Source organism: Saimiri boliviensis, chromosome Y, assembly GCF_048565385.1.
Source record: "Saimiri boliviensis isolate mSaiBol1 chromosome Y, mSaiBol1.pri, whole genome shotgun sequence".
In the NCBI taxonomy this organism is placed as follows: Eukaryota; Metazoa; Chordata; class Mammalia; order Primates; family Cebidae; genus Saimiri; species Saimiri boliviensis.
The window spans coordinates 2,288,625-2,308,444 of NC_133471.1; positions in this window are offsets into that span (position 1 = coordinate 2,288,625).

Sequence of the window (19,820 nt, forward strand, 5' to 3'; positions counted from 1 at the left end):
AGATATAGTCTCACTCTGACACCCAGGAGAAAGTGCAGAGGCAAGAGCTCAGCTCAACCTAAGCTCCACCTCCAAGATTCAAGTGATTCTCCTGCCTCAACCTTCTTACTAGCAGGGATTACAGATGCTTGCCACCCTGTCCAGCTAATATTTGCATTTTTGATAGAGATGTAGTTTCACCATGTGTGCCAGGCTGGTCTCAAACTTCTGACATCAGATGATCCGCTCACCTTGGCCTTCCAAAGCCCTGGAATTACAAATGTGAGCCACCATAACCTCTCAAGTTGAATTTTCTTGAAGGTAAAATTGGTATTCTCTGTCTGTACTTTGCTTTTTGAAAATTAGAAAGAAGTATATTTACTTAAATAAATTTTGGTTTTATTATCTTGCTTGCTAAAAATTAATCTTTAGACAGATTGGAACAAAAAAAATTACTCAAAGAAAACTTTAAGATATGAGTTTGTTAAGAGATGGAGAGGCAGAGCTGAATCAGAGGGTTGAAAATTTTAATTGTGGGTAATATACATTTATTTTAGATATTCAGCATAATAAGATGAAAAATAATGTCTAAATATATGTCTAAATATTCAAATATTTATGTCCAAGAAAAGTTCTATTTAAAAAATCATATCACATAGCAATAGGAGGTACAAGTTAAAAGAAACAAACACTAGAGGTTAGCTTTTGAAATATTAAACAGTAAGGTAAAAAGCAGAATGAAGTGTTATTGTCAGACTAACAGCAGACAGATAATCTGGAGAGATGATTAATACTTTAACAAATCATATATTTTGCAGTTAATTTCAGTCCTTCACATCTGATGGTTTTGTTTGCGTATGGTAACTAAATTCCATATATCCAGCCCTAAAGCTTTTACCAGAGTTGGGCTAAAAAAATAAAAAAAATAAAAAGAAAGGAAAAAGAAAATATGACGGTCTAACTTGACTTGCAGTGGGTGAATTTGGAAGTCTAGATTAATCCATTTATTTTTGGCATTTTGGTACTTTTCCAATATTCAATTAATAGTTTTTGTGGTTTTTTTAAATGATTTTTTGTTTGTTTGTTTACTTTTCTTGTTTTTTGTTTCAGGAGAGAAGATGTTTCTATATTGTCCAGGCTGGTCTCACATTGTTAGGTTCAAGTGACCTTTCTGCCACTGCCTTCTAAAAATCTGTGATAGTAAATGTGAGAAACCACACTTGGCTATATCTGTTAGATTGTTAAATGACAAAAGCAAATATTCTACCTTCAATGTTTATAAGCTAATTAATTAAATCCTACATTTAGAGGCAACATTATATGCAATCAAATACATAAATAAATTTTTATTACTTTGTAACTACTAGTATTATTCTTTCATTTCAGAATTAATTTGAGGCTTTTACTATCTGCAACCATTGTTTAAGTGTTACCTTCTATTGAAAATCACATTCCTCTTGATACTCTCACACTTCTTTCAATCAGATACAGAAGTACCCTAGTTCTGGTAGTTTCAATACCTTGTAAATTAGTTTATCAGTTCATAAAATACACTAATTATTTCTACCCTTTCTTCTGCTTTCCAGTAATAAAATTCATGTAGCACTTCTAGTCCATGGAAATAGAAACACTTGATTTTCTGTTTTCTAAATTTGTAAGCTATTATAGTTTATTTATTTTTATATTTTTGCTAATTATAGGACCCATACATTCCAAGAATAAAAATAAAATGCATAAATGAGGCATTTAAATGACATGTGTCAAATATAGAATCTTAAGGAGAACTATAATTGAAAGCTTAAGAGTGAACTTTCAAAGTAATTGCTTGGAACTTTTGAAGAAGTGGCATATAAAAAATAATTTTGTGGGAATATAAAACTAAGAAAGTCATTTAATTAACATGCTATGCGAACTTTAGACCCCAGCTGCATGACATATGACTAACAATCAGACACTGATATTCAGTGAAAGAGCAAACTAAGGGGCCAGACCACTGACCAAAAAGAGTTCTAGCAGCTGCCCTGACCAACTGGCCCAGCCAGTATTTTTTTTAGCACACAATAAATGAAAGGCTTTGAGTCAACACCATTACAGGGTAATTAACTTGGTCACCAACCCCCTGAGAGAGCCATTATGCTCATGAATGATCACAGGTTAATTTTAGAACCTCATGGGTAAACAAGTTATTTAAATAAACTTCATCATATTTTTCTTTTATTTGCTATTCTGATATCAACTCAAGACAAAATGGATTAGGCTGACTTCAGCCAAATCTTTTACAAAGGCTATTCAAGTATTCTGGCTTTCTAAGAAGGACTGTGATAATTTTACATAATTTTACAATTTCTTCCATCATTCTGAATAAATCCCCACGTCTCCCCCCATCCGTTTATTTTTCTGCACTGGGCTATATTGTCTGAAGGGTAAATATGTGTGCAGCAACAGGTCTTACAGGAGAGGCCGTGATTCCTCTTATTCTGGCTTTGCATTTTCAAATTAGAAAACAACACAGGACATCTTTTACAATGGAAGAGTGTTTTGACACCTTAGTCCTATGCCTGCTGTTGGTAAGGAACCCCACTGAGTATATGTCAATTTCTTAAGGAACCCCACTGGGTATGTGTTAATCTCTTTTAGCCAAACAGTCACGTTGTTTGAAGCTGGGATTTGGGAGTTTTTCTAATTAATAGTGCAGAAATTAAGCAGATACAGAAGATGGACTCAATAGAGTGTGGCAGATACAGGTAGCAGGAAAAGTGAGAGAGTAAAAATGAAACAGATTACCTAGAATTAATGGTGTCTGTGTTGTTAGAGGAAGCTGCATTATCTGAGGCTGAAGATTCAGTAGGGTCAGTTTCTTCATCTCCAGTACCAGCTTGAATTCTAGTCATACCATAGTGTGGTTTTATCTGTTGTGCTGGAATCCAAAGATAACCTGAGGGGGTGTAAACATAAGCATATTCGCTTCTCTATGTTAACTATTTAGACCACAAATAAGATGTTTACATCTTTCTATAAAACTGCAGACTTTATGTCTTTAGAGATTTCAGCAATGTGCTTTTCTACTTCTGATTGAAATTTGTCATCTAAATTTTAAAAATTAAGGGTAAATAAGGCCTGTGCTAGTAGTGTTGAAAGGTCCTTACTCGTACTCACCCTTTTTTGTTCTCTGAGCATATTTCTAAGAGTGGAGTGAGCACATTCTAATATGGCCTGTCTGGAGGTCTATACAGAATGCCTGTGGAATGACAAATATTCCAAATGTGACAAAGTTACTCAATTTGTGAGCTGGTATAATCTGGACCATTATTAGCTTTAATTTTTATGGGCTGCCACATAAACGCAAAAGTTAAAATAAGACGTTTAATGGCGTATCTGGAAGACTCCCCTGGAGGAACATGTGCATTAATCAAATGAGTGTTAGTATTAATGGATACATATACATATCTTAGTTTTCCCAATTCAGGAATGTATGTAACATCCATTTTTCATAACTGATTATGTTCTAGTCCTCTAGTGTTAACACCTGTTGAACAATGGAATGTTTCTGTGAGCTGGCAATCTGAGCATTTCAGGATAATTTGTATAGCTAGTCTCTGGGTATGTTAAAATTGTTTATATAAGTTTGTTCAATCTTGATTAAAAAAAGAACTGATGCAACTGATTGTCTTGGTCATGCAGTGATGTCATAACCTGTAGGTATGCTTGTCTATTGCCATAAGCCAGTGTGACAGGCAATGAGCTGTGGGCTTTAATATGTGTTTTGAAAGTAGGAGGAGTGAATTGATTTAGCAATCCTTGAAGTTCAAAAAAAAAGCACACAATGTGGGCTCGAGAGTAGTCTTTATGAGGCCTCTGCAAGGTTATGCAATAGAGAAGTAAACAGAGTCACTAGCAGTGACAATGTTAATAGGCTAATTGGAAAATATACCAGGGCTAATATAAATGCCCCAATATTAGCTCTTCTGTTTCCAGTAAATCCAGATCAAATAGAAAATTACTTGGTAGTCACCAAACAGCTGATTTTTCCTGATTATGCAAACCTTCAGTAAATACTATTAAAACATTAAGTACGGGGGTGTGAACTATTTCTGTATGTAAGTTCACAGAAATATGTGATAAGAACTGAAGGAGTTTATCGGCAGAAATGAATCGTCTATGTGGCCTGTGTAATCAGCCAGAGCTATTTGCAGATTTAAAGAGGGGGGGAATTACTGCTTCAAATTGCTTTTGACTCAAAATAATTTTTATGACATCAGGATCCTAACATAGAAGCTAATTGCATTGTCTGCAGCTTGCCTAAGTGAGCTTAATAAGTAACTGGATACAGGGAGAGTGTGTTTTAGTCCTGATATGTGAACAAAAAACTTATTCTAGAAAGCACAATTCTGTGCTTTTAATCCTGTAATACAGTGTTCGGTGGAAAAAAATAACAATTGAATCAAATTCCATGGATCAATGTAATCTAGTTGCTTTTGAGAAATAGCTGGTTCTATTTTCTTCATTACCTTCTTTGAAGTATGGGTTAAATATCTGGGAGAACATAGGGCTGTGTTGACTTTTAAGACAGAAAACAGGACCGGAGGTCTAAGATGGCCAAATAGAAACAGCCCTGGACTGCGGTTCCCAGAAAGAAAAACACAGAAGGTGAGTTATCACAGCATTTCTATGAGTTTTTACTGCCCACACACCAGAAGATTCCTTGGCAGAAAAGCTCCATGAGTTTCCAGCATGGTTGTTTCAGCCAGCCCCCTGGCTACCTGCACAAAAACTCACACAGTCATGTGTAGCTGTTTCAATTGGCCCCTGCAACCCCTGGGAGACAAGCTGTCCATTCAGCTGAAAAAGAGGGGGTCTAAAACAGGGAACCAGGTGATCTGGCTCAGCAGCTCCCACTACAACAAAGGCAAGAAATCTGGTACTCTCTCAATTTAGTTTTGCAGCAAGTGCAACTGGACCCAGGGCACTCCAGCTCAGTGGTGGGAAAGGCATCAGCCTTTGCCAAGGCTGTCCACCATTACTGAGCCAGTCCACTATTACTGAGGCAAACTGCCTTTTATGAGGCAGTCCACCATTTCTGAGGCACTCCATCATTATGGAGGCAGACTGCCATTACTCAGACAGGTTTAACTGTAACTCTTGTAAACAAAACTGCAAGGAATTCCACAAAGCAGCTGGTCAGACCCCAAGGCAGGTCAACAACACTTCTGCTGGCAGACGATGACTAGACTGCCTCCATACTGGGCAGGGTATTTCTAAAAAAGTCATCAATACATTAAGAACTTATGAATAAAGCCCCAACTTCCCAGGAAAGAGCATCTGGTTCAAAAGATAGCTGTGATTTTCACTGCAGCAGACAGAAATGCACCTTCCCAGCAGCTCTGAATGGAAAAACAAAAAAAATTGAGATTGCTTCTGGGCATTTGGGCTTCTAAGAGGGACTGACAGTCTCCTCAAGCAGCTCCACAACCCCAATATATCTAAAGAGACACCTTATAAAGGAAAACTCAGGCTGACATCTGGTGTGTTCCCTTCTGGAACAAATATAATAGAGAAAGAAACCAGTAGGCACCCTTACTGTTCTACCACACTTTCAGGAAATGCCCAGGCATTCAGTTCTGAAGTGGACCTCCAGCAGTCCTTCAGCAGAGACACCTGACTATTAGAAGGAAAAAAAAAAGGAAAGAAATAACTTCAATATCAACAATAAGAACATCAAGTCAGAGACTCCATCTGAAAGTCACCAACTACAAGGACCACAGGTAGATAAATACACAAAGATGGGAAGAAACCAGTGTGAAAAGATGAAAACACCCTAAACCAGAGTGCCTCTCCTCATCTGGGGGATGACCACTCCTCACCAGCAAAAGAACAAAGCTGGATAGAGAATGTCTGTGACAAATTGACAGAAACAGACTTGAGATGGTGGTTAATAAGGAACTTGTATAAGCTAAAAGGACATGTTCTAACTCAATACAAAGAAACTAACCACCTTGAAAAATGGTTAGACTAAAGGCTTATGAGAATAAACAGCATAGAGAAGAATATAAATGACTTAATGGACCTGAACAACCCAACACGAGAACTTTGTGAAGCATCCTCAAGTTTAAATAGCTGAATAGACTAAGCAGAAAGAAGGATATCAGAGATAGAAGATCAACTCAATACAATAAAATGAGAAGACAAGATCAGACAAAAAAACAGTGAAAAGAAATGAACAAATCCTCCAAGAGATATGGGGTTATGTGAAAAAAAATTAATTCACTTTTGATAGGTGTGCATTAATGTGATGGAGAGAATTAATCCAAGCTGAAAAACACTCTTCAGTATATTATCCAGGAGGACTTCCCCAAGCCAGTAAGGAAGGCCAACCTTCAAATACAGAAAATACAGAGAACATCACAAAGATATTCCACAAGAAGAAAAACAGAAAGGCACATAATCATCAGATTCACCACGTTGAAATGAAGAAAAAAAAAAAAAATGCTGAGGACAGACAGAGAGAAAAGTCAGGTAACCCACAAAGAGAAGCAATCACACTCACAACAGATCCAACCTAACAGACATCAACAGACCTACCCACCCCAAATCCACAGAATATCCATTCTTTTCTACACCACATTGCACCTCCTCTAAAATTAATCACATAATTGGAAGTAAATTACTCCTCAGCAATGCAAAAGAACAGAATTTATAACAAATCATCTTTCAGACCACAGTACAATCAAACTGATACTAAAAATTAAGAAACCAATTCAGAACCACACAACTTCATGAAAACTGAATAACTGGCTCCTAAATGTTGACTGGATAAACAATGAAATAAAGGCAGAAATAAGGATGTTCTTTGAAACCAATAAGAAAATAATACACAATGTCTCTGATTCTCTGGGACACATTTAAGCAGTGTCTAAACAGAAATGTACAGCAATAAATGCCCAGATGAGAAGCAAGAAAAGATCTAAAATTGAAACCCCATTATCAAAATTGAAAGAGCTACAGTAGCAAGATAAAAAAAAAAAAAAATGAAAGAAAGAATGAATGAATGAATGAATGAATGAATGAAAATAAAACTAAAAAACTAGCAGAAGACTAGAAATAACCAAGATCACAGCAGAACTGAAGGAGATAGTGATACAAAAAATCCTTCCAAAAATCAATACATACAGGAGCTGGTTTACTGAAAAGGTCAACAAAATAGAAAGACAGCTAGCTGGATTAACAAGAGAGAAAAGAGAAAAGAATCAAATAGATGCAATAAAAATCCATAAAGAGGGTATCACCACCGATTCCACAAAAATATAAACTACCCATCAGAGATTACTACAAACTCTATGCACATAAACAACTAAGCATGAAAGAAATGGATAAATTTCTGGACACTTGCATCCTACCCAGCCTGAACCAGGAGGAAGTTGAAACCCTGTATATACCAATAACAAGGGCTGATATTGAGGCAGCAATTAATAGCCTACTAACCAAGAAAAGCCCAGGTTCAGAGGAGTTCACAACAGAATTCTTCCAGATGTATAAAGAGAATCTGGTACCACTTCCTCTGAAGCTATTCCAAACAATACAAAAAAGGGGAATCCTTCCCAGATTTTTTATGAGACTGATGTCATCCGGATAGCAAAACCCTTCAGGGAATGAACAACAACAACAAAAAAATTTTTTTGAACGATATCCACAATGAACAGACATAAAAATCTTCAATAAATACTGGCAAACTGATTACAACAGCACATCAAAAAGCTTATCCATCATGATCAAGTAGGCTTCATCCTGGGGATGCAAGGCTGGTTTAACCTACGCAAGTCTATAAATGTATTCCACCACATAAACAGAACCAAAGATAAAAACCACATGCTTATCTCAACAGATGCAGAGAAGGCCTTTGACAAAATTCAACAGCTGTTTATGCTAAAAATTCACAATAAACTAGATATCCATGGAATGTATGTCAAAATAATGAGTTACCTGTGACAAACCCACAGTCAGTACCATACTGAATGGGGAAAAACTGGAAGCATTGTCTTTAAAATCTGGCAGTACACAAGAATGCCTTCTCTCACTACTCCTATTCAATACAGTATTAAAAATTCTAGCTAGAGCAGTCAGACAAGAAAATGAAATAAAGCGTATTCAATTAGGAAAGGAGGAAGTCAAATTGTCTTTATTTGCAGAAGACACGATTGTATGATTTGAAGACCCCATCATCTCGCTCCAAACTCATCTTAAACTGAAAAGCAAATTCAGCAAAGACTCAGGATACAAAATCAATATGCAGAATGCACAAGCATTCCTATATACCAATAATAGACTAAAAGAAAGCCAAATCAAGATCTATCTTCCATTCACAATTGCTACAAAGAAAATAAATAACTAGGAATGCAACTAACAAAGGATATAAAGGACTTCAACAATTAAGTGATGAAGTGGTCTATGAACCACTGCTCAAGAGAATAAGAGAGACAACAAGCAGATAAAAAAATTCCATGGTCAGAGTTAGAAAAAATTAATATTGTGAAAATGACAGTACTGCCAAAAGTAATTTATAGATTCAATGCAATCCCAATCAAGATACCTATCACCCTCTTCACAGAACTGGAACAACCACCTTAAACCTTATATGGAACCAAAAAAGAGCTCACATAGCCAAGACAATTCTAGGCAAAAAGAACAAAGCTAGAAGAATCAGGTTACTTGACTACAAATTATACTATAAAGCTACAGTAATCAGAACAGCATGGTACTCATGCCAAAACAGAGATATAGACAAATGGAACACAACAGAAGCCTCAGAGGCAAGACCACAAATCTGCAATCATCTGATCTTTGACAAATCTGACAAATCAAGCAAATTGGGAAAGGATTTTCTGTTTAAGAAATATAGTTAAGAAAACTGGCTAGCCATTTTAAGAAAGCAAAAACCAGACTCATTCCTGACACCTGACACAAAAATTCACTTCAGATGGACTAAAACCTTAAATGTAAGACCTAATGTCATAACAGCCTTAGAGGAAAAAACTAGGCAAAACCATTCAGGATATTAGGCATAGGCAAGAACTTCATGACTAAAACACCAAAAGCCTTGGCAATAAAAGCCAAAATAGACAAATTGGTTCCAATTAAACTTCAGAGCTTCTATACAAACAAAGAAACAATGGTTAGAGAAACCTGGCACCCAACATAATGGAAAAAAAAAAAAGTTTCAATCTACACATCTAACAAAGAGCTGCTATCCAGAATCTACAAAGAACTAAAACAGATTTATAAGAAAAAAATTAAAAAATGAATTTGAAGGTGCCCAAAGGACATAAACAGAAATTTTTCAAAAGAAGACATATATGAGGCCAACAAACATGAAAAAAAATACCCATACTTACTGGTCGTTTGAGAAACACATATGAAAAATACGTCGAGATACAATGTCATACCAATTAGAATGGTGATCATTCAAAACTGTGGAGACAACAGTTGCTGGAGAGAACGTGGAGAAATAATAACACTTTTACAGTGTTGATGGTAGTGTAAATTAGTTCAACCATTTTGGAAGACAGTGTGGCAATTCCTTAGGATGTAGAAATAGAAATTCCGTTTCACCCAGGAATCCAATTACTGGGTATATATTCAAAGGATAGTTTTTTTTTTTGTTGTTGTTGTTGTTATAAAGACACAAGCACACACACACGTATGTTTATTGTGGCACTGTTCACAATTGCAAAGAAGTGGAACCAACCCAAATGCCCATCTATGATAGACTGCACAAGAAAAATGTGGACTGTATACACCATAGAATACTATTCACCTATAAAAAATTATGACTTACTGTTCTTTTGTATGTACATGGACAAATCTGGAAACCATCATTCTCAGCAAACTGACACAAGAACAGAAAATCGAACACCACATGTTCTCACTCAAAGGTGGGTACTGTATGTTGAGAACACATGGAACAGGGAGGGGAGCATTATATACTGGGATCTGTTGCTGGGGCAAGTAGGGAAGAGAGAGTAGTGGGTAGAAAGGTTGAGGGGGTGGAATAACATGCATGGGGAGAAATGCCAGATATAGGCAACAGGGGAATGGACACAACAAACCACCTTGCCGTATGTGTGCCTAAGCAACAATCCTGCATGGTCTGCACATGTACCCCCAAACCTAACAAACCATATTGCCATGTGTGTACCTAAGCAAGAGTCATGCATGGTCTGCACATGTACCCCCAAACCTAAGTACAATTAAATATATATACATAATTGTACTTTAAGTATAAATAAATATACATATTTATGTCTATATTACTTTATAGATGTACTTTAATTTAAATATATACAAGATGTAAATATTATGTATAATACATATATTTATGTGTATATAAAGAAAAAAGAAAACAGGTTTAGCAGCTAATAAGTAGGAAACTGCAAAGTAAGATGAAGACAATTCATTACATATATATATATATATATGTATACACACATATACGTATACACACATACACACATACGTTTATACATATACATATATGTATTTATTTATACTTAAAGTACAATTTTATATATATATATATATTTAATTTTATTTTAGGTTTTGAGGTACATTTGAGGTATATACATATATACATATATACACACACATACAGACACACACACACATACGTATTTAATGTGATTGGAACATTGAAATATTATTTTTTTTTTATCTATTTGCTTACTTCCTCTCTTCAGAAATTAGGACAAAAAAAATTCTCATTTCATCTTTGGAAAAGTTATGACACTGAATTTATTTAGCACTGCAAGAAAACGACATCAGATTTCACTTTTCTGATCCACTTTCTCATTCGTATTATCCTCCAGAGTATTCACTTTCCTTGCTGTGGGCAGAGGGTGACAAGAAGAGAACTGTGGCAGCTTTGAGTTTTTTCCAGTGATGAGCCGACAGCCCAGGCCTTTTCTTCTGAGACTAAAAAATTTAATCCTCAAATCTCAAAGGAATTTTCTCAAGTAAAGCCACCTCTTGGTGCCTCCCAAACATTGGAGAAACATCATCCCCAAAACACATCCAAATATCTGTTAGAAATGTATTGATTTTAGTCATGGTACTCAGAAACTTATAAAATTTTTGAAAAGGGCAATTCATTTTAACATGTTTGATTTTGCTGATTCTAGAATAAATCTATTTTGGAAAACACTCAGTGTGACTTGATCTAGAGCCTCTTTATCCTGAGCAGTTTCCTCAAAGCTAAGCATAAAATAGTGAACCAAAGGGTGATGATCAGCAATCCATTACCCAGGACTGCAGCAGAGAAAAGCTGCAACAGATGAGTAGGGGCCTTGATCATAGGAGAGAGTTTCTGACAGGGAGCCATTTGTCACAGACCTGAGCAAGGAAATATGAATAGTATGAGAGGACAAGGAAAATTAATAAAGTGAATTGGTGTTCTGCCTCTGAGATAACATGTAGATTATGATACTGTCTTTAAAAATCATTAAGCCCTACCCAAAAGCTAAAATGCAATTAAAAATAATTATTAAGCCCATAGTGAGTAGCACTGTTGTTATTGGCCTGAAATTTGGTGTCTGTGATCTGAGGTGCCCAGTGGACATACTTCCTTTATTTCCACTTGTGTCCAGAGAGGTTTCTGTGTACTACCATGCAGATACAAACTAGACACCAGAGCAGAAAACTACTGTGCTTTTTCTCTTTATTTTTTAAAACAGGCGTGATTAAACAACAATTTTATTTTGAGATTACTATTTCATATAAGAAAGTGATCTCATTTAGGAGAAACTCTGTTTTCCTCTTTTAGCAAAAAGGAAGTTGTATTTCTTTCTGCAGAAATTATCAACTGATTCCTCTGGTGTTTCAATTTTATGAGAATTATTGAGAAGATATAAGGATGATTGGAGATTAAAAACAATCGTTTTGCTTCTCTTCCAATTCTAAAAGTAACTCAGTCCCTTTTGACCTTAGGGGACTCAGTCACTTTTAAAAGTGGAAGAGAAGCAACTTTAAGAAAAGACACAGCAAAAGGTTTCAGAGTACACTGTTAAGCCTATGAATTTGTCTGCTGATTAACATAGCTTAGATTAAAGATAAAATAGGTTATGGGTCATAGCTGGAGGAGAAATTTCAGCTTACTTGTTTCTGAAATTGAGGTTTAATTAAACTTTTGACATGTCAAAAATTGGGTCAACATGCAGAAAGAACAGACAATTTATTAAATTATGTGTCTTCCCTGGAAAGAATAGAAGTGGAAGAAACAAGGATGTGTAGGTTTTCTTGAAGCAGGTACAAAGCATTGTGCAAGTAAGGTTCTGGAGTGACTTCTTTACCTTATTGTTTTTATTATTATTATATTTTAAGTTCTGGTGTACGCGTGCAAGTTTGTTACATAAGCATACACGTGCCATGGTGGTTTGCTGCATCCATCACCTTGTCATCTAAATTAGATATTCTTTCTATTGATATGTATCCCCTGGCCCCTTAAACCACCTGCTATCCTATCTGTAGCACCCTCATCCCACAACAGGCCCTGGTGTGTAATGTTCTTCCTGAGTCCACATGTTTTCATTGTTCAACACCCACTTATGAGTAAGAACATATGGCATTTGGTTTTCTGTTCTTGTAGCACTTTGCTGAGAATGATGGTTTCCAGCTTTAACCATGTCCCAGCAAAATAAATGAATTCATTATTTTTAATAGCTGCATAGCATTCCATGGTGTATATGTGTGTCATTTCCTCTATCCAGTCTAGTTGATGGACGTTTGGGTTGGTTTTAAGTTTTTGCTACTGTGAACAGTGCTGCAATAAGTATCATGGAATTCTAAGCAGCCGTAAAGAACAATGAGTTCATTTTCTTTGTACAGAATTAGATGAACCTGGAAACCATCATTTTCAGCAAACTGATACAATAATAAAAAGTCAAACACCGCATGTACTCACTCATAGGCAGGTGTTGAACAATGAAAACACATGGACACTGGGAGGGGAGCATCATACACTGGGGTTTATAGGGTGGAAACAGGGGAGGGGGAGCAGGAGTGAGGAGTTGGGGAGGAATAACATGGGAGAAATGCCAGATATAGGTGACTGCAAGAAGGCAGCGAGCCACATTGTCATGTGTGTACCTATGCAACAATCTTACGTGTTCTTCATATGTACACAAAAACCTAAAATGCAATAAAAAAGAAAAAATAATAGTATAATGTATAATCCTTTGTATATATACCCAGTAATGGGATTCCTGGGTCAAATGATATTTGTAGTTCTAGATTCTTAAAAAAAAAAAAAAAGAAAAAAGAAAAAACACCATGATTTCTTCCACAGTGATGGAATTAATTTACACTCTCACCAGCAGTGTAAAGCATTCTTATTTCTTCACATCCTCTCCAGCATGTATTGTCTCTAGAGTTTTTTAATGATTGCCATTCTAACTGTCCTAAATGGTATGCAAATGTGGTTTTGATTTGCATTTCTCAAATAACCACTGATGATGAGCTTTTGTTTGTATGTTTGTTGGCTGCATAAATGTCTTCTTTTGAGAAGTGTCTCTTCGTATCCTTCTCCCATTTTTTGATTTTGCTTTTTGTAAAATTGTCATAGTCCCTTGTAGATTCTGGATATTAGCCCTTTGTCATATAAGTAGATTGCAATTTTTTTCCCATTCTGTTGGTTCCTGGTTCACTCTAATGAGAATTTCTTCTACTGTGAAAAATCTCTTACATTTTGTTAGATCCTATTTCTCAATTTTGACTTTTGTCGTCATTGCTTTTGGTATTTCATGAAGTTCTCACTCATGCCTATGTCCCGAATGGTACTGCCTAGGTTTTGTTCTAAGGTTTTTTGATGTTAGGTCTTACCTTTCAATCTTTAATGCATCCTGAGTTAATTTCTATATAAAGTGTAAGAAGAAGATCCCATTTCAGCTTTCTGCATATGGCTATCCAGTTTTCTCAACACTATTTGTTAAATAGGGAACCCTTTCCCCATTGCTTATTTTTGTCAGATTTGTCAATGATCATATGTTTGTACATGTATGGCATTACTTCTGAGACCTCTGTTCTTTTCTGTTGGTTTGTTATATATCTGTTTTGGTACTAGAACCATGCTGTTTTGATTACCGTAGGCTTGTAGTATTGTTTGAAGCCAAGTAGTGTGATACCTGTAGGTTTTTAATTTTTTTTTTTTTTCCTTAGGACTGTCTTCGCATCTTTCTTAGCGTCCTCTTATGAAGTTTAAGATGTATTTATTAATTTTATTTTATTTTATTTTATTTTACTTTTTTGATTCTGTGAAGAAAGTCACTGGTAGCATGATGGGAATAGCATTGAATCTATAATTTACTTTGGGCTGGATAACCGTTTTCAAGATGTTGATTATTCGTAACCAAGAGCATGCAATTTTTTGTTTTGTTTTGTTTTGTTTTTTAATCTCTTTGTGTCCACTCTTATTTCCTTGAGCAGTGGTTTGTAGTTCTTCTTGAAGAGATCTTTCACATCCCTTGTTCGTTGTATTCCTAGGCATTTTATTCTCTTTGTAGCAATGGTTAATGTGAGTTTATTCATGATTTGGCTCTCTGTTTTTCTCTATATGTGTATAGAAATGCATGTGGTTTTTGTACAATGATTTTGTATCCCAAGACTTCCCAGAAGTTGCTTGTCACCTTAAGGAAATTTTGGATTGAAATGATGGGGTCTTCTATATACTGTTATTTCATCTGCAAATAGAGATAATTTGATTTTCTTTTTTTCTATTTAAATAGACTTTATTTCCTTTTCTTGATTGATTGTCCTGGCCAGAACTTTCAATACCATGTTACATAGGAGTGTTGCAAGAGGGCATTTTTGTTTTGTGCTGACTTACAAAGAGAATATTTCCAGATTTTGTCCATTCAGTATGATATCTGCTGTGGGCTTGTCATAAATACCTCTTATTATTTAGAGATATGTACCTAGTTTATTGAAAGCTACTAGCATAAAGGACTGCCGAATATTGTCAAAGGCCTTCTCTGACTCTACTGAGATAATTATATGGCTTTTTGTATTTGGTTCTATTGATGTGATGGATTATGTATATTTATTTACATATATGTAACCAGAATCACATCTCAGGGATGAAGCCTATTTGATTGTGATAAGTAAATTTTTGATGTGCTGTTGGATTTGGTTTTCCAGTCTTTCATTGGGAATTTTCACATCAATGTTCATCAAGAATATTGGCCTGCATTTTTATTTTAGTTGTGTCTGTGCCAAGTTTTGGTGTCAGAATGATGTTTGTCTCATAAAATGAGTTAGAAAGGATTCCTTCTTTTTTCTATTATTTGAAATAGTTTCAGAATGAATGGTACTAGCTCCTCTTTGCAGCTCCGTTATAATTTAACTGTGAACTCATTGAATCTTGCACATTTTTTTCTTTTTTATTGGTAGGCTATCAATTGCTGCTTGAACTCCAGGCCTCATGACTGGTTGATTGAAGAATTCAACTTCTTCCTGGTTTAGTCTTTGGTGAATGTAAATGTTGAAGAATTTATCCGTTTTGTTTCTAGAATTTCTAGGTTTTGTTTGTTTGTTTGTTTGTTTGTTTGTTTTTCCATAGAGGTGTTTTAAGTATACTCTGATGGTAGTTTGGATTACTGTAGAATCAGTGGTGATATTCTCTTTATCATTTTTTATTACATCTGTTTATTCTTCTCCCTTTTCATCTTCATTATTATGGCTAATGGTCTATTTAGTTGATGTTTTCAAAAAATTCAACTCCTGGAATCATTATTATTTTTTTTTGTAGTTTTTTTTTTTTTCTTTTCTTTTCTTTTTTGTTAGTTATGCATGTTCTTAATTATTTCTTGTTTTCTGACAGTTTTTGAATTAGTTTGTTCTTCCTCCTCTAGTTCCTTAATTGTAACATTAAGATGCCAACTTTAGGTCTATTCTTCTTCCACTTAAGCACTTAGTGCTATATATTTTTCTCTAGTCATTGCTTTAAATGTGTCCCATAAATTCTGGAATGTTGTGTCTTCATTCTCATTGGTTTTGAAGGTGGCTGTGTTTCCTTGTAGTTATGAAGTTCTGAGTATTTTTTTAATGCTACATTCTAATTTGATTTCACTGTTTTCTGAGAGGCTGTTAGAATATCTGTTCTTTTGCATTTGCTAAGAATCTTTTTTACTTCTAATTATGTGGTCCATTTTAGAAAAAGTGCAAATGGTGCTGAGAAAAATGCATATTCTCTGGATTCGAGATGCAGAGTCCTGTAGATGTCTATCAGGTCTGCTTGCTTCAGATCCGAGTTAAAGTCCTCCATATCCTTGTTCATTTTTTGTCTCATTGATTGTCTAATACTGACAGTAGAGTGTTAAGGTCTCCCATTACTACTGTGTGGAAGTCTACATCTCTGTGTAGGTCTTTAAGAACTTGCTTTATGTATTGGGGTGCTTCTGTATTGGGTGCAGATATATTTTTGATGGCTATCTTTTCTTGTTGCACTGATTCTTCTACAATTATGTAACATCTTTTTGTCTCTTTGGATCTTTGATAGTTTAAAGTCTCTTTTATCAGAGACTAGAATTGCAAACTTTGTTTTGTTTGTTTGTTTGTTTGTTTTTGCTTTGTATTTGATTGGTAAATCTTCCTTCATTCCTTTATTTGGGGCCTATGTTTGTCTTTAATTATCAGATGTATCTTCTGCATTTTTGAAGGAAGCACACTGAAGGCTATTGATCCTTTATGCAAATTGTCAGTTTGTGTATTTTAATTGGGGCATCTAACCCATTTACATTTAAGGTTAATATAGTTATGTGTAAATTTGATTCTGTTATTATGATGCTAGCTCGTTATTTTACTCATTAGCTGATGGCAGATTCTTCATAGTGTTGATGGTCTTTAAAATTGGGTATTTCTTTTCAATGGCTGATACTAGTTGTTTCTTTCCATGTTTTGTTCTTCCTTCCATAGCTCTTCTAAGGCTGGCCTGGTGGCTAGGAAATCTCTTAGAAGTTGCTTGTCCATAAAGCATTTTACTTCTCCTTCACTTATGAAGCTTGGTTTGGCTGGATATAAATTCTGTGTTGAAAATTCTTTTCTTTAAGAATGTTAAATATTGACCCCACTCTCTCCTGGATTGTAGTTTTTTTGCGAAGAGCTCCCCAGTGGTTCTGAGGGTATTTTCTTTGTGAGTAATTCGACATTTGTCTCTGGCGCCATTAGCATTTTTTTTTTTCTTCAATTCAACACTGGTGAATCTGATGATTATGGGTCCTGGGGTTGCTCTTCTCAAAAGGCATCACTGTAGTATTCTCTGTATTTCCTGGATTTGAATGTTAGATTGCTTTTCTAGGTTGGGAAGTTCTCCTGGATAATTCCCAGGAGAGTGTTTTCCATGTTGGTTTAATTATCTTTATCACTTTCAGGTACACCAATCAAAAGTAGATTTGGTCTGTTTACATGACACCATATTCCTGGAACCTTTGTTCATTTATTTTCTCTCTTATTTTCCTAATCTGGTATTCTTGCTTTATGTTATTATGTTAATATTCAATCTCTGATATCGTTTTTTATGCTTCATTGACTTGGCTATTAAAACTTGTGTATGCTTCATTAAGTTCTCATTCTGTTCTTTTGAGTTTCATCAGTAACATACCTTCTTCTCTACACTGGTTATTCTAGTTGGAATTTTGTTTAACCTTTGTTGAAGGTTGTTAGCACCCTTACTTTTGGTTAGAACATACTACATTAGCTCAGAGATGTTTGTTATTACCCAATTTCTGAAGACTGTTTCTGTCAGTTCATTAAACTTATTATCTGTCTAGTTTCGTTCCCTTACTTGTGAGGAGTTGTAGTCCCTTGGAGGAAAATAAGTGTTCTGGTTTTTAGAATTTTTATCTTTTTTGCATTGGTTTCTTCCTTTAGAATTTTTATCTTTTTTGCATTGGTTTCTTCCTATTTTCATGGACCTATCCACCAGTGGTCTTTGAAGTTAGTGACCTTTGTATGGGATCCCTGAGTGGATACTTTTTCTGTTGATGGTAAAACAATTTCTTTCTATTTGATAGTTTTTCTAGTAGCAGTCAGGCTTCTTTGCTGCTGGTTTGCTAGAGGTCCACTTCAGACACTTATTGCTTGGGAATCACCAATTGGTGCTGCAGAAAATCAAAGATTGCTGACTGTTCTTTTTTCTGATATCTTCATCCCAGAAGGGTACCCATCAGATGTCAATCTAAGCTGTCCTTTATGAGTTGTCTGCCAGCCCCTCCTGCCAGGTGTCTCCCAGTCAGGACACGCAGGGGTCAGAAAGCCAGTAGAGGAGGGAGTTTGGATCTTATCAATATTTAAACACTGTGCTAAAAAATCCCAATGGTCTCTTTAGTGCTGCCAGGCAGGGATGTTTAAATCTGCTAAATCTGTACCCACAACTGCTCTTCTTCCCAGGTTGTCTTTCCCAGGAAGGTGAGAGATTTATTTGTAATTTTCTGACAGGCTGTCACCCGTTTTCAGAGATTCCTTGCACAGGTTAAAGAGAGTTTAATGATACAGTCTTCCTGAAGAGGCCTTGCTGAGCTATCATAGACTTTGCCCTGTTCAAATTATTTTGACTTCGGTTTTCAAAATTAGTTCACTAGCATAAAGGTTATAATTGAAGAATCTAGATTATATTAATGCATTTTGAAACATTTAAAATGTTTTACGAATAGATTTGTGTATTTTCTCCTTTGGTGTTCATCTGTTTTATAACACATGATAAAAGAATCAGTGAATATTGAAGTGAAAAATAAATTAGAAATAAAAAAAATGAATCAGGAATGAATAATTAAGAAATGAGAGACAAATATTCTCCAAGTGAAAATCCTTTAGAGAAATACATAGATGTCATTCAATGTGAACAAATCCAGAAATCATAAGATAAGTTCCCACAGCCCATGGACAGGGAAATCTGTGGATTGGTGACACTCAGGACTTTTGTTGTTGGTGGTTTATTTTTACTGCTTGGAACAAAAATCTTTCTTCTCCATTGAAAACAAAAGTTGAAAACATTTAAAAAAATAAAGTCAGGTGGAACTTTACATCTTTGAAGTGTAGCACTCTTTTGACAAAATATACGGCTTTTTGCTTAAGGTAAAAGATTTAGAAGGTCTCAGTTTGTTAAAGTTACCAAATACTGGGATAATGCATTGTTTTAGGAACAAGAAAGAAAGATTTATCATTAAATAATAAGTATGTTAGTACTGACATTAATATTTTGTAAAAGTATAAAGTTTTGTAGTGATCAATGCATACCCTATGATTTATATTGATATGCTTGGTAAATGCTTGTGTATTCAATTCTGTTATTTACTTTTTTCCATAATTTTATGCAGTGATATAGTGTATGAACCAAAAATAATCTAGTAATGTGAAACCCTTCTTCAGTCATAGAATTTTCCATTGATTACACTAAAAGCAGCTGGACTTTTTTAACCTCCTTATTTTTGTCTTAAAATTTTAAATTAGTATAACCTCTAATTGGTAATCTCCAGAGTTACATTTAGGAAGATAAAGCTGTGCTTTTCTTCTCTCCAGAGGAAAGTATTTTTCCCCCCAGTTGTTGTTTTTCTCACTGAATGTAAAAAACACATAATTTTTTTGGTATTAAAAACAGTATAATATTGCATCTGTTGTTTATATTTGATGTCTGTGGTTTGAATATATTTGTCCTTCCAGAATTCATGTTAGAATTTAAGCACGTCATTGTGAGAGATTTAAAAATTGGAAAATGTTAGAGGTGATAAAGAGTAGCATTACTATCCTTATAAAAAGGCTCAACGACACTAATTAGGCCCTTTTGCCTTTCCATTATTTGAGGTCAC